We start from the raw sequence: 14,153 nt of genomic DNA on the forward strand, positions 1-14,153 counted from the left end.
AAAGGGATCCTTCCCTGGGGATCGCTAAAGGTTAGTATTTATGTAATTGTCCAAGGGCCTTGACCGCTCAAGGGGTCCCATGCCACCGGACCTCAACAGGTGGTCTCCCCCTGACTGCCCCTGTGGCCTCCACGTATTCTGTAGCTCAGCTACCTAGTAACAACTCACATGTATTTGTCAGTAGCTGAGGTACGGAACATGCAGGGATCACGGAGAGCAGTCAGGGGAGACCACCTGAGGATCTCGGCAGGATGGGGGCCCCTGGGGCTGACTTTAATGGGGGGTAGAAGGCCCCAAATTAGTTTTGCCACGGGGCCCCGTGTGGCTCAAACCGGCCACGTGCCCAGCCAGAAGACTGCTTTAGTGTAAGAGTGAGGTTAAGATTAGGGAAAGCTAGTACTAGGGTTAGTTTATACAGTGGGATGTAAAAGTTTGGGCAACCTTGTTAATCGTCATGATTTTCCTGTATAAATCGTTGGTTGTAATGATAAAAATTTTCAGTTAAATATATCATATAGGAGACACACATAGTGATATCTTAGAAGTGAAATGAAGTTTATTGGATTTACAGAAAGTCTGCAATAAGTGTTTAAACACAATTAGGCAGGTGCATTAATTTGGGCACCACAAAAAAGAAATGAAATCAATATTTAGTAGATCCTCCTTTTGCAGAAATTACAGCCTTTAAATGCTTCCTGCAGGTTCCAATGAGATTCTGGATTCTGGTTGAAGGTATTTTGGACCATTCCTTTTTACAAAACATCTCTAGTTCATTCAGGTTTGATGGCTTCCAAGCATAGAAAGCTCTCTTTAACTCACACCACAGATTTTCAATTAAATTCAGGTCTGGGGAATGAGATGGCCATTCCAGAACATTGTACTTGTTCCTCTGCATGAATACCTTAGTGGATTTTGAGAAGTGTTTAGAGTCGTTGTTTTGTTAAAAGATCCAGCCCCGGCACAGCTTCAGCTTTGTCATTGATACCTGGACATTGGTCTTCAGAATCTGCTGATACTAAGTGGAATCCATGCATCCCTCAACTTTGACAAAATTCCCAGTCCCTGCACTGGCCACACAGCCCCACAGCATGATGGAACCACCACCACATTTTACTATAGGTAGCAGGTGTTTTTCTTGGAATACTGTGTTTTTCTTCCATGCATACTGCCCCATTTTATGCCCGAATAACTCAATTTTAGTTTCATCAGTCCACAGCAACTTATTCTAAAATAAAGCTGGCTTGTCCAAGTGGCTCTGTTTGGGCTGTGGGCAGAGAAAATGCATCCTCTGCATCACTCTCGCATACAGCATCTACTTGTGTAAAGTGCGCCGAATGGTTGAACCATGCACAGTGACTCCATTTGCAGCAAGATGATGTTGTAGGTCTTTGGTGCTGGTCTGTGGGTTGACTCTGACTGTTCTCACCATTGGTCGCTTCTGTCTATCCAAGATTTCTCTTGGTCTGCCACTTCAAGCCTTAACTTGAACTGAGCCTGTGGTCTTCCATGTCCTCAATATGTTCCTAACTGTGGAAACAGACAGCTGAAATCTCTGAGACAGCTTTCTGTATCCTTCTCCTAAACTATGATGGTGAAAAATCTTTGTCTTCAGGTTATTTGAGAGTTTTTTTGAGACCCCCATGTTGCTACTCTTACAATTTACAATTGACACCCTTAAATACTCTTTCTCATAATTGGATTTGCCTGTGTATGTAGATCAGGGGTCACTGAGCTTACTAAGCCAATTTGAGTTCCAATAATTAGTTCTAAAGGTTTTGAAATCAATAAAAAACAGTGCCCAAATTTTATGCACCCACCTAATTTTATTTAAACAATTATTGCGCACTTTCTGTAAATCCAATAAACTTCATTTCACTTCTCAAATATCACTGTGTGTGTCTACTGTATGATATATTTAACTGACATTTTTTTGTAACAACCAATGATTTATACAGGAAAATCATGACTATTAACAAGGTTGCCCAAACTTTCACATCCCACTGTAAGGTAGGCATTAGGCATATACAGGGGCTAAAGCTACAGGAAGTAAATATAAGAATGGATTCATTCCTCTCAGTACCCAGACAATACACATCTGTGCATTCAGTGTGCTTTTAGCAGAAGGTGTAATTTAAAGGGACTCCGAGCGCAGAAAAAAAAGGAAAGTTGTACTCACCAGGGGCTTTTTCCAGCCCAGTGCTGGTCGGGAGGTCCCACGCCGGCGTCCTGGCTCCTCTCCTTCTCCCCGCTCCGGAATGGCTGGCAGGCCGCAGCCCGGGCGACACTCTCCCGAGTGTCGGGCTGCTTCTTCCGCATATGACGCGGATTACGTCACACGCCGACCGCCTCACGTCATCACGGCGGCCGGCGTGAAAGTACTGCGCATGCGCGAACAAAGCGCGCATGCACAGTACTTTCACGCCGGCCGACGTGATGACGCGAGGCGGCCGGCGTGTGACGTAATCCGCGTCATATGCGGAAGAAGCAGCCCGACACTCGGGAGAGTGTCGCCCGGGCTGCGGCCTGCCAGCCATTCCGGAGCGGGGAGAAGGAGAGGAGCCAGGACGCCGGCGTGGGACCTCCCGACCAGCACAGGGCTGGAAAAAGCCCCTGGTGAGTACAACTTTCCTTTTTTTTCTGAGCTCGGAGTCCCTTTAACTTTATATCAACTGCTTGTGGAACAGGATGGGGAGACAGACAACTGCAAAAATACTAAAAAGTGCATAAACTGCACTCCCATTCTACTGCTGTTTGGTCCATTCTTGTATCCTTCTACTCTCTAAGCTTCATGAAGATTGCTGTCTGGCATCCATGTCAGTGGACTGATCAGGAACCTTGTCAGGGTGGTTTATTTCAATGTACTGCTCAGGAGTCTTCCACTCCAGTCTCCACTAATCTGCACTGATAGTTTAAAAGCATACATTTACCTATATTTGACTTTGGCTTTGTAGAATTAATTTTGTCAGAGTTTATCACAATTAAAATGATATCTCTAAGCTACCACTTCTTTCCTAACATTTAACCCTAACCCGACTTCTCCTCCCATGTAAACCCCTTCCGAATTCTTAACCCTAACCCCTTCAATGTAAACTCCCCCTCAATGCCTAACCCTAATCTATCCAATGTAAGATCCTTCCTAATGTCTAACACAGACCTTCGTCGCACTCTACACTTCTTCCCTAAACCAACTCCTAACCCTATCCCCAATTCTTAGGCCCGGTTCTGCATTTTTTTAATGGACCGTAGCCAGATCGTATACTGTACAAACAGAACGGATGCGAAAGGATCCAATGTTAACCTATTGGACCGTTCACATGCATCGGTTGCTACTGATACATTACGTACGTTCCATTCCCCAGGACCAAAAAAAAAATGCAGCAGGCCCTAATTTTCCAGACCGTTCTGTCCAGAGGAACGGAACCGGACAAAAAAAATGCTTTTGCATTGGAGCAATGGAGAATGGAACATTTCTTCACACTAGTGAAGAAATGGACCGTTCCACACTGATGGCGGATGTGGGGACGCGAACCTGAGCAGTGAGAGGGTGAGGGAGGGTGCAGCAGCCAGCCGGGTGTGTGAGCGAGGGTAACCGGGCCTCAAAATACATACCTAAAGGCTGGCAGTAGAGGCTTCCGTCTTCTTCATGTGACTACATGATGTGTCATGTGACTAGTCACATGACGCGCTGTATAATCACAGCGCAAGAAGAGAAAGCCTCTGCCATTAGGTATGTATTTGATGGAAAACGGAGTGAAAACTGATCCGATTCATCGGTGATCAGATCAGTTTTCACAATCCATTTGCCAATGTGCACAGAGCCATCCGGATCTGGTGAAACGGAGACTGGTCTGCTCACCGGATCCGTTTGGCTCATATTTTCTAATGTGAACCGGGCCTTACTGTATGTTTAGCTCCATAAGACACACCAGACCATAATATACACTTAGGTTTAAATGAGGGCAACCAGAAATGTTCTATACCAGATGCATCTTCAATGTACAATGGTGTCATAATTAGCCTTGGGGAAAGACGTTTCCGTTAAATATGACGAGATAAGATTGTAAGTCTGGTCTTTATACCACACTAACATTATAGTGCCTGCCTGTCTGCCTTACCATGACAGCATTAGTAGAGTAAATGTAGTAGTTTTATTTATTTATTTATTGTATTTATAAAGCTTGAAACATATTATGCAGCGTTGGACAGTAGTTAAGGTTACAGACAATATTTTTATAGGTGACATACAGCAATACATGCAAACCAGATCACGCAGCACAGTACAAGTACAAGGTAATGTTTAGTCTGTCACTGGATGGGAGAATGGAGATTAGGCAAGTCGAGTTCACTCAAGAGTTCCTTCAGATCCATAGGATGGGTGTACAGTAATGGAGGTGTGCAAACAGGTAGGAGACACAAGGAGGAGGACCTTGCCAAAGGCTTACAATCTAGAGGGTGTGGTAGTACACGAAAAGGTAGAGGACCAGAGTTCAGCTTCTGGTTTCGAGCACCAGTGTGTGTGTGTTTGTGTGTGTGTGTGTGTGTGTGGGGGGGGGGGGGGTAGGCCCGAGTGAAACGGTGCGTTTTGAGGGCCTTCTCGAAGATTTTGAAGAAGGGTGCAAACCTAATGGGAGTAGGTAGAGAGCAGCTCTTGAGAAGTTTGGAGGTGTGCATAGGATTGGGTGATGCGAGGGTGGTCAGGCAAAGTTCATTGGAGGAGCAGAGTGAGTGTCTAGGTGTGTGTTATTAGCTCTTATAGCAATAGACTTATAGCAATAGACTTGTGCCGTGAACCCAGCGCGGTCTAGTGAGGAAGGGCCGGGCCATAGATAGTATTCTGTCTATTGAGAAATTCCACAGCGAAACAAGCGGAGAAGAAAGATGCGGACAGGCTTATCGAGAAGATAAGTGGTGTGTGGGAGGCTGCATTAGCCAGCACATGGGCTGCAGTTCGAGGTAATCAGTGGCCGATCTCTCGGACTTTGAATTTCAACTGCACCGTACACGCAGTTGCATGCCTAAACAGGATCGAAGTTTTGGAAGCTATCCCAGGCCGGCCTGGCAAATGCTGCAGGGGAGTCGATCCGCTGAGGGAGGATACTCAGCAGATTTGAGGAGGGAGTCCATTCAGAGGTCCATGGGAAAGTTTGCTAAAGCTGATCGAATGGCAGTCGAGTGTAGGACGTCCGCTGAACTGGCGAATATAAAGTTTTGTTTATTTGGTTGTAAAAAGTGGCCCTTTCCAGTTAAATCAACTGAGGGCGACTCCAGTTAGCATGGAGGCCCAGCTTCAATTGATCACTTGGCAGATTAACTTAGAAGAGTGGGTAATATCTAATATATACCCTAACTGCAGGACTGTCACTGCCACCCTGGTACAGGCTTTTATGTCATGGGCACATTCCACAGGGAATAGTGTACCCAGAAGAAGGTCCCGATAATTTAGCAGATACATTCTTGGGAGGCATGGGCGCTGGAATGGGGGTAGCAAACAGTGTAGACATAGAAGGGATGACAGAGATCATTCAACAATTAGGCAAATTGGGACAACAGAATGTGGGTATCCAACATAATCTGAACTTGGTTTTGGAACAGTTAACGCAAAACACATATAGAGTTCAGGGGTACACTCAAAGGCACATTCAAATAATTCTTCAGAAGATGATTGCACATGCTAAGGGTACTGCATGGAAAACAGCATGCCTGTCAAGGCAGACCGAGTTAACAGCAAATTTTAAGATAATGGCTCAAGCCTTATCAGAAGATAAAACTCCTTTACAGCTGAGACTTGACAAGGAGCGATTTGTCGATTATTTTGGGGGAAGGATCTTTTGCATGGAGGCAGCGAGAGGTGTGGATAAACAAATGGATAGGGTGCGACAATTTTTTAGGCACCGCTACTTTCTTAGTTCCTACCGGTGGAGAAACCCAGGTAGTTTTTCCCGTAGTATCCCTGGGTACACCTGTTTCCTCAACACATGTCTTACACCATGTCCTGAGAGGTCAACGTTTTTTGGTGCTAGACGGGGAGGTGAAACAAGTAGATCTGTCATCATGCTGGCAATTCTCAGAGAGGTACCTGTGTTTGCCGGGGCAAGTCCGATTTAGTGAGGAAGCCTGCTGGCTCAAAAACACAGAATGCACAGCTGCCATCCAAAAGATCCCTCCTAATGCCAAACCAATATCTCCGGTGGCTGAAGGAAAAGTTTGTTTTTTAAACATGAGGTCTAATGACATATTCATTGTACATTTTCATAATTGTTCCGATAAGGTTGATCTTTCAAGGGGAACATATTGTGTGAGCGGAGATCCCATAGGGAGCAAGTCATCCAGGTTTGACTACGTTATTCCTCAAATTGTTAGGAGAACTCTAAAGTTCAAAGCTCCACAGGAAGTGCCCATCCTGAGGGATAACACGCCATGGGACAAATGGGTACAGATTTTGACACAAGATCACACTTTGTTAAAATGGTTAAACAAACAGAACACTAAATTAGAGGTGATATTTTATCATGATCAAGGTGATCTTAAAGTGAATGTTTACCAGATTCAAAAAGAAAAAGTCAGATACTCACCTAAGGAGAGGGAAGGCTCGGTCCTAATGAGCCTTCCCCCTCCTCTCCCGGTGCCCGGTCCCGCGCAGGATCCCCCGTGGCAGTATTCGACCAGTTCGGTCAAAAACTGCCACTTCCGCATGCCTTCGGGAGCTTTCGGAAGCCTTCGGGAGCACTCGGGCTCCCGATGACGCGGCCGCTCCATACTACGCATGCGCGAGCGCCCTCTATGGCGCACTCGCGCGTACGTAGTATGGAGCGGCCCGTCTTCGGAAGCCCGAGTGCTCCCGAAGACCTCCGCAGTCCCTGCGGCGGCGGACGTGAACGGGAGAGCCACCTAGGGCACCGGGAGAGGAGAGGGAAGACTCATTAGGACCGAGCCTTCCCTCTCCTTAGGTGAGTATCTGACTTTTTATTTTTGAATCCGGTACCCATTGGCTTTAAAGAGGTTGAACACAAATATAATCAGGTGAGTTCCAGTCTGATCTGGTGGAAACGGTTTATGGCGATATTCCAGGGACACTCGGACTGGGTCTCTACAATTCAGAATTTCTTCCTACACCCACTGGTCATAGTGATGGGGGTGGCAATCTTGGGAATCATTATACAGGTGAGTTTGTGTGTAAAATTACGCAAACAAATTAACACGGTTAAGAGATTGGTGCCTCATAAACAATCTCATGAACCAATATTTCCAAATTAAGGGATATACCAGGGAATGGGTATAGTTTTTAGCAGTACCTATGATGGAGCTGATTGTATAAAGGCGTCCTTTTAGAAGACACCTGGCACTGCTCCGATGCTTAACAGACAAACAAGTTTCACTTTTCTGTGATCATGCAAGTTTGTGAGTGATACGCAAGTGACACAAATGCTGAGAATGTGGTATAGAGGGACTTAGAAGTAGGGCATTCCCAGAGAGCCTGGTTACAGGACGACCAAGAGGTCTTGCCCTCTCTCCCAGGGATAACCACCTAGAGCAGAGAAGGTGTGTGAGCACGAGCATCGAAAAGTGAAACATAAAGAAAAGAAACCAGGTACTGCTGGGTTCAGAAGCAGGGATCTGCGAATCAAGCCATTTTAGGGGGGATTGTTATAATTTAAGTAGGCCTCAGTTATTTGGACTGAGTTTTAGGTAAAAGGCCTGTTCGCAGAGTATACCTTTAACCACTTTCCCCACCACTACAGTATATCTATGTCAGCTGTGGCACCCTCCAAGCCACAGCCACGTAGATATACTGACCTTCTTGCAGCCCTGCTGTGCAGGAACAGGTGCGCTTTAGAGCGCACCCCCCGGCACTGTCAGCTGCCTTACTAATTGGCAAAAGGGAACATGTTCCCTTTTAGCCAATTAGTGACACCCCCACAGATGAACGATCATCGCTGTAGCAAACAGCGTGATCATTCATCTTTCCCCCTCCGTGGTCAGATCATAAAAAAAATGCCCCTGCAAGATGAATATCTCACCTTACCTGGTTCCTGCAATCATCCTGCAGCTCCAGCCTCCATTCACCGCTCTTCACTCAGCCCTGTGGCGCTGAATATCCGGGTCCCGGCTTGATGACGTCATCAAGCCGGGACCCGGATGTTCGGCATCAGAGGGCTGCGTGCACCGCGGAGAATGGAGGCTGGAGCTGCAGGATGTTTGCAGGAACCAGGTAAGGTGAGATATTCATTTTGCAGGGGCATTTTTTTTACGATCTGGCCACGGGGGGGCATAATGATAAGGGTGGGGGCACATCAGGCTGCCCATAACAGAGGGTGGGGGTTCAAAATCTGAAGTGGGGGGGGTTGAAATATTATTGGGGCCCATCAGGGTAATGGGGTGGGGCATTCCATAATGGGAGCACATCTGATGGTCCTGAGGGACATACCTGAATGCTGGAGGCACATATGGCAATAATGGGGTGGGGGTGCTAATCCTGGGGGCACATCTGGCTATAATGGGGAACACTGATCCTGGGGACACATCTGGCTATAATGAGGGGTGCTTTATTGGGGTACGCAGCTGTATATATATATATATATATATATATATATATATATATATATATATATATATATATATGTGTGGGGGGGGTAGCAAATGCGGGGACATATCTGGCTATAATGGAGGCTGATATTGGGGGGCACATCTGGCTATACTGGGGGGGGGGGGGGGCTGATACTGGGCACACATCTGGCTATCTATCCTTGGGGGACTTAATACTGATGACATGTCTACTACCTACTGTAGCACTTTTTATTTTTTTACTAGAATTGAAGAAAACCTGAGAAATAATGCAATTTTAAAGTTTTCCCTTGTTTTTCCTGCTAAAATGCGCAGAAAAAAAAATTCTCGGGACAAAATATCCCCCAATGAAAGTCTAGTTTATCCTGAAAAAAACGATATGTAGATCATTTACGTGTCGTGAGTAGGGATAAAGTTATTGCTGATTGAATAGGGACATAGCTAAAACATCAAAACTGCTCTGGTCAATAAGGGGAAAACAAGGTCTGGATGCAAAGTGGTTAAATAGAGTTTCTCGTGATGCAGGCAGAAGCATCTCAGTGTCTGCTTGAAGCAGATGATACAAGCAGATACTGAGAACATGCTCCTTAAGGAAGGCCACAGGCCTACACTGCCCCAGACAAAGAGACTACGGGAACAATCAACATAGGCCATATTTATAAAACATAACATTCCTGCAACTTGGACAAGGGGGCTCATAGAATATTAATTGAGTAGGTGTGTATCATGACATCACAAGGGATCTGAACCAATTATAGATGGTTCAGATGATGACACAGTTAACTCTTTCCTGGTCAGTATTAAGGGTCATGATTTGCCAACGGAGGGCGCTCTTACTTTCATGCTCTCTATTTACTGACTGGAACCCTAATTACTTTCCTTTATTTATGTAATTTGATATAATATATGCTGTATATATTAGATAGGCCTCAGGGCCTAGTTAGAGGTGGTAGCTAGATGTAACGTAGTATAGACAGAAGATAACAAACTTCACCAGGAATGGGACCAAGAGCTTGTAATGCAACGGACTTAAAACAGAAGAATCTGCTTTGCTAAGGTGTAACGAACTGTATCTGTATATCTGTTTACTGAATAAGCTCTTTGGAACTTGGAAGCCGACTAAAGAAGTTCAATCTCTGTTTGCTGTGATGAGTCGAGTTTGCAGCTCTTACTAATGAGTTGCTGGTGCCGGAATAAAGGTGATTTCTTCCAAGACTTACTTTTTCCTTCTCAAAAATAACTTAGCTAACTATTTCCTCCGCAGAAAAAACATTTAATCGGATAAGCACAGACAACATCCAGCTCCTGTTTCCTGTTCCTCCTTGACTAACTGGTCCCTTTGGTATTGTAGATAGCCTCCCAAGGTCCCCATAACCCAAAATGTAGACACCTGATTTGGCTTTTGAGCAAAATCTGAATAGCAATGTTATTTGTATCTTAGCTGAATAAAATATTCCTGGTAGAGCAGAATAATTTATTAGAGATCATCTCTTTATCATTTTAGGAATGTTAATAAGTGACAGAGAATAAAAAAAAAAGAAAGTTTCACAACACTGAGCTTAGTAGGGGTCATTTCACACTTTCTTGATCAAACAGGCCCTTTGTTTTCAAATGCAGTTTTGATGTAGTGACTAGAGATGTAGCGAACGGTTCGCCGGCGAACGGTTCCAGGCGAACTTTGGGTGTTCGCGTTCGCCTGCACCAGGCGAACTTTTGCGGAAGTTCGATTCGCCCCATAGACTTTAATGGCCGCCGACTTTAACGGTTAATAGCAAAGTCCCCTTACATAGCAGAAACACCAAAATTGTTGGGAATGTTAAGTGGAATAGTGGGAACAAGAGGAAAAAAATGTTTTCAAAAAGACCTTATACTTTTTGAGAAAATCAATTTTAAAGTTTCAAAGTAAAATGAGCCGATTTATAAAAAAAAAGAACCGATTCATTAAAAAGAACCGGATGATTCAAGAACTGTTACTATAGCAGAGAATGCGTCCTGAGCAGGACGTGAAACTGCCGGCTCGCTGCTGTCTCTCCCCCCCTGCCTGCACCTGTCACCCTCACCTAGCCTGGCACCCAGCGCACCCATGGGTGCGAGGCTAGGTGAGAGTGACAGGTGAGGAGGTGGGGAGAGACAGCAGGAGCCGGCAGCTATGCGTCCAAAAGGAGGCATTCTCTGCTATGTGGAAGGCGTCGGAGATCTTCAATCAACTTAATTGAAGATCGCAACATAAGAGGATACAGTTCGTTGGATCGTTTACCATGGATATTGGCGTTGGAAAACTTTTTTAAAGGTACAGGTAAGTATTTATGGTTAATTTAGAATAATAAAATACTTTTCTCAAGGTTGTGTTTTTATTTCATTTAACCCTTTGTGGAAATGGGTAAAGGGTACTGTACCCCTACACTCATTTCCCCTGGGAGGGGGGGTGGGCATCTGGGGTCCTCTTCTTAAAGGGGACTCCCAGATGCCACCATGAACCCCCCCCCCCCCCAGGGAGTCATCGCCCCCACCTCCTCCTGGGGCACCGGAAGTGGGGTAGAGCCCCTTGTCCATGGATTGGACAAGGGCTCCGGGGGGGGGGGGGGGAGGGGAAGGCTTGGCTGCTTCTCCACCCCCGGAGCCCCCCATACCATGGACCATGTGGGCTGGTATAGCTCAGGGTGCGAAGCCCCAGTCGGCCGGGGCTCCGCATTCTGGCTATCCCAGCCTGCATGGGGGACAAGGGGTTACAGAGGCTCGGGAGGGGGGCCCCCACGTCATTTTTTTTTCACATATATATATATATATATATATATATATATATATATATATATATATATACACATACAGTATATATGTATATTTTTTTTTTTTTTAAAGGACTTACGAGGCCACAAGTATGAAAAAAGTTAAATACCATTTCATAATCCAGATCCATGGAGGACGCCATCTGCGCCCCCCGTTCATTCCGCCATGGCACCCACAGTAATACCGGCCCCGGTCGGGTCCCGACCCCTCCAAACGGGTCGGGTTCTCATTCCCCCCCAATATGGCCGCCACAGATTGCCGCGGCTGCGCAGTCCGCAATGATGCGATTGCGGCTGCGCAGCTCTAGGTCCTCCTCCCGATGCATCCGATGTATGCACGCATATTGATGACGCGGCAGGAGGAGGCCCTAGAGCTGCGCAGCTGCAATCGCGTCTGTGTGGACTGCACAGCCGCGGCAATCTGTGGTGGCCATATTGAGTGGGGAATGAGAACCCGACCTGTTCGGAGGGGTCGGGAGTCGGGACCCGACCGGGGCCGGTATTACTGTGGGAGCCATGGGAGAATGAACGGGAGGGCGTAGATGGCGTCCTCCATGGATCTGGATTATGAAAAGGTATTTAACTTTTTTCACATTTGTGCCCTCGGAAGTCCTTTAAATATTGTTTCCTGCTATCTTTTTAATATATCCTGCAAATTTGGTGTTGCTAGGATGTAATGGGCCTTTGCTATTAACTGCTAAAGTCGGCAGGTGATGATAACCAACCAGATATATAGGGGTGCAAAAGTGCTGAATTCTGCCATAGGCTTCCATTAGGCTCCCTATTTCACTTTCAAAAATCTCAAATCTTTTCAAAGGGCAATTGCTCAGCAGTGGCACATTTTCTAACATTGTAGGAACTGTTAGGGGGATCATAACTGGTGAGTTTTGGGCCCTAGGCCGAAGAGGTCATAGCCTAGGGTCACAAAAACCTGTTTATTTGGGCAATTTCAATGGTGGCGAGTCTGACGTACATAAATCGCAGCCATGGCCGTTAGGAACGTCTGAATCTAACGTAATGTCTCATGCAGGTAGAAGACATATTGTTAGACTTGGACTCCAAAGATGGGTTCCATACATCTCTGCAAACCAGAGTTACAGGGGTCCAAAATTGGTAAAATCCTGATAGGCTTTCATTGGCTCCCTATTTCACTTTCCAAAATCTCACATCTTTTCAAAGGGCAATTGCTCAGCAGTGGCAAACTTTCTAGCATTGTAGGGACCCTTAGGGGGAACATGACTGGTGAGTTTTGGGCCCCTAGGCCGAAGAGGTCATAGCCTAGGGTCACAAAAACCTGTTTATTTGGGCAATTTCAATGGTGGCGAGTCTGACGTACATAAATCGCAGCAATGACCGTTAGCAACGTCTGAATCTCACGAAATGTCTCATGCAGGTAGAAGACATATTGTTAGACTTGGGTTCCAAAGATGGGTACCCTACATCTCTGCAAACCAGAGTTACAGGGCTCCAAATTTGGTAAAATCCCCCATAGGCTTTCATTGGGCCTCCTATTTACAGTTCCTAAATCTCACATCTTTTCAAAGGGCAATTACTCAGCAGTGGCAAATTTTCTAGCATTGTAGGAACTGTTAGGGGGATCATGACTGGTGAGTTTCGGGCCCCTAGGCCGAAGAGGTCATAGCCTAGGGTCACAAAAACCTGTTTATGTGGGCAATTTCAATGGTGGCGAGTCTGACGTACATAAATTGCAGCCATGGCCGTTTGAAACTTCTGAATCTCACGAAATGTCTCATGCAGGTAGAAGACATATTGTTAGACTTGGACTCCAAAGATGGGTTCCATACATCTCTGCAAACCAGAGTTACAGGGGTCCAAAATTGGTAAAATCCCCCATAGGCTTTCATTGGCTCCCTATTTCACTTTCCAAAATCTCACATCTTTTCAAAGGGCAATTGCTCAGCAGTGGCAAATTTTCTAGCATTGTAGTAACTGTTAGGGGGATCATAACTGGTGAGTTTCGGGCCCCTAGGCCGAAGAGGTCATAGCCTAGGGTCACAAAAACCTGTTTATTTGGGCAATTTCAATGGTAGTGATGCTGACGTACATAAATCGCAGCCATGGCCATTAGCAACGTCTGAAGTTCACGAAATGTCTCATGCAGGTAGAAGACATACTGTTAGACTTGGATTCCAAAGATGGGGTTCCTACATTTCTGCAAACCAGAGTTACAGGGGTCCAAAATTGGTAAAATCCCCCATAGGCTTTCATTGGCTCCCTATTTCACTTTCCAAAATCTCACATCTTTTCAAAGGGCAATTGCTCAGCAGTGGCAAATTTTCTAGCATTGTAGGGACCCGTAGGGGGAACATGACTGGTGAGTTTCGGGCCCCTAGGCCGAAGAGGTCATAGCCTAAGGTCACAAAAACCAGTTTATTTGGGCAATTTCAATGGTAGTGATGCTGCCGTACATAAATCGCAGCCATGGCCATTAGCAACGTCTGAATCTCACGAAATGTCTCATGCAGGTAGAAGACATATTGTTAGACTTGGATTCCAAAGATGGGGTCCCTACATCTCTGCAAACCAGAGTTACAGGGCTCCAAAATTGGTAAAACCCCCATAGGCTTTCATTGGCTCCCTATTTCACTTTCCAAAATCTCACATCTTTTCAAAGGGCAATTGCTCAGCAGTGGCAAATTTTCTAGCATTGTAGGGACCCTTAGGGGGAACATGACTGGTGAGTTTCGGGCCCCTAAGCCGAAGAGGTCATAGCCTAGGGTCACAAAAACCTGTTTATTTGGGCAATTTCAATGGTGGCGAGTCTGATGTACATAAATCGCAGCC

The sequence above is a fragment of the Hyperolius riggenbachi genome, chromosome 4, assembly GCF_040937935.1.
Source record: "Hyperolius riggenbachi isolate aHypRig1 chromosome 4, aHypRig1.pri, whole genome shotgun sequence".
Lineage (NCBI taxonomy): Eukaryota > Metazoa > Chordata > Amphibia > Anura > Hyperoliidae > Hyperolius > Hyperolius riggenbachi.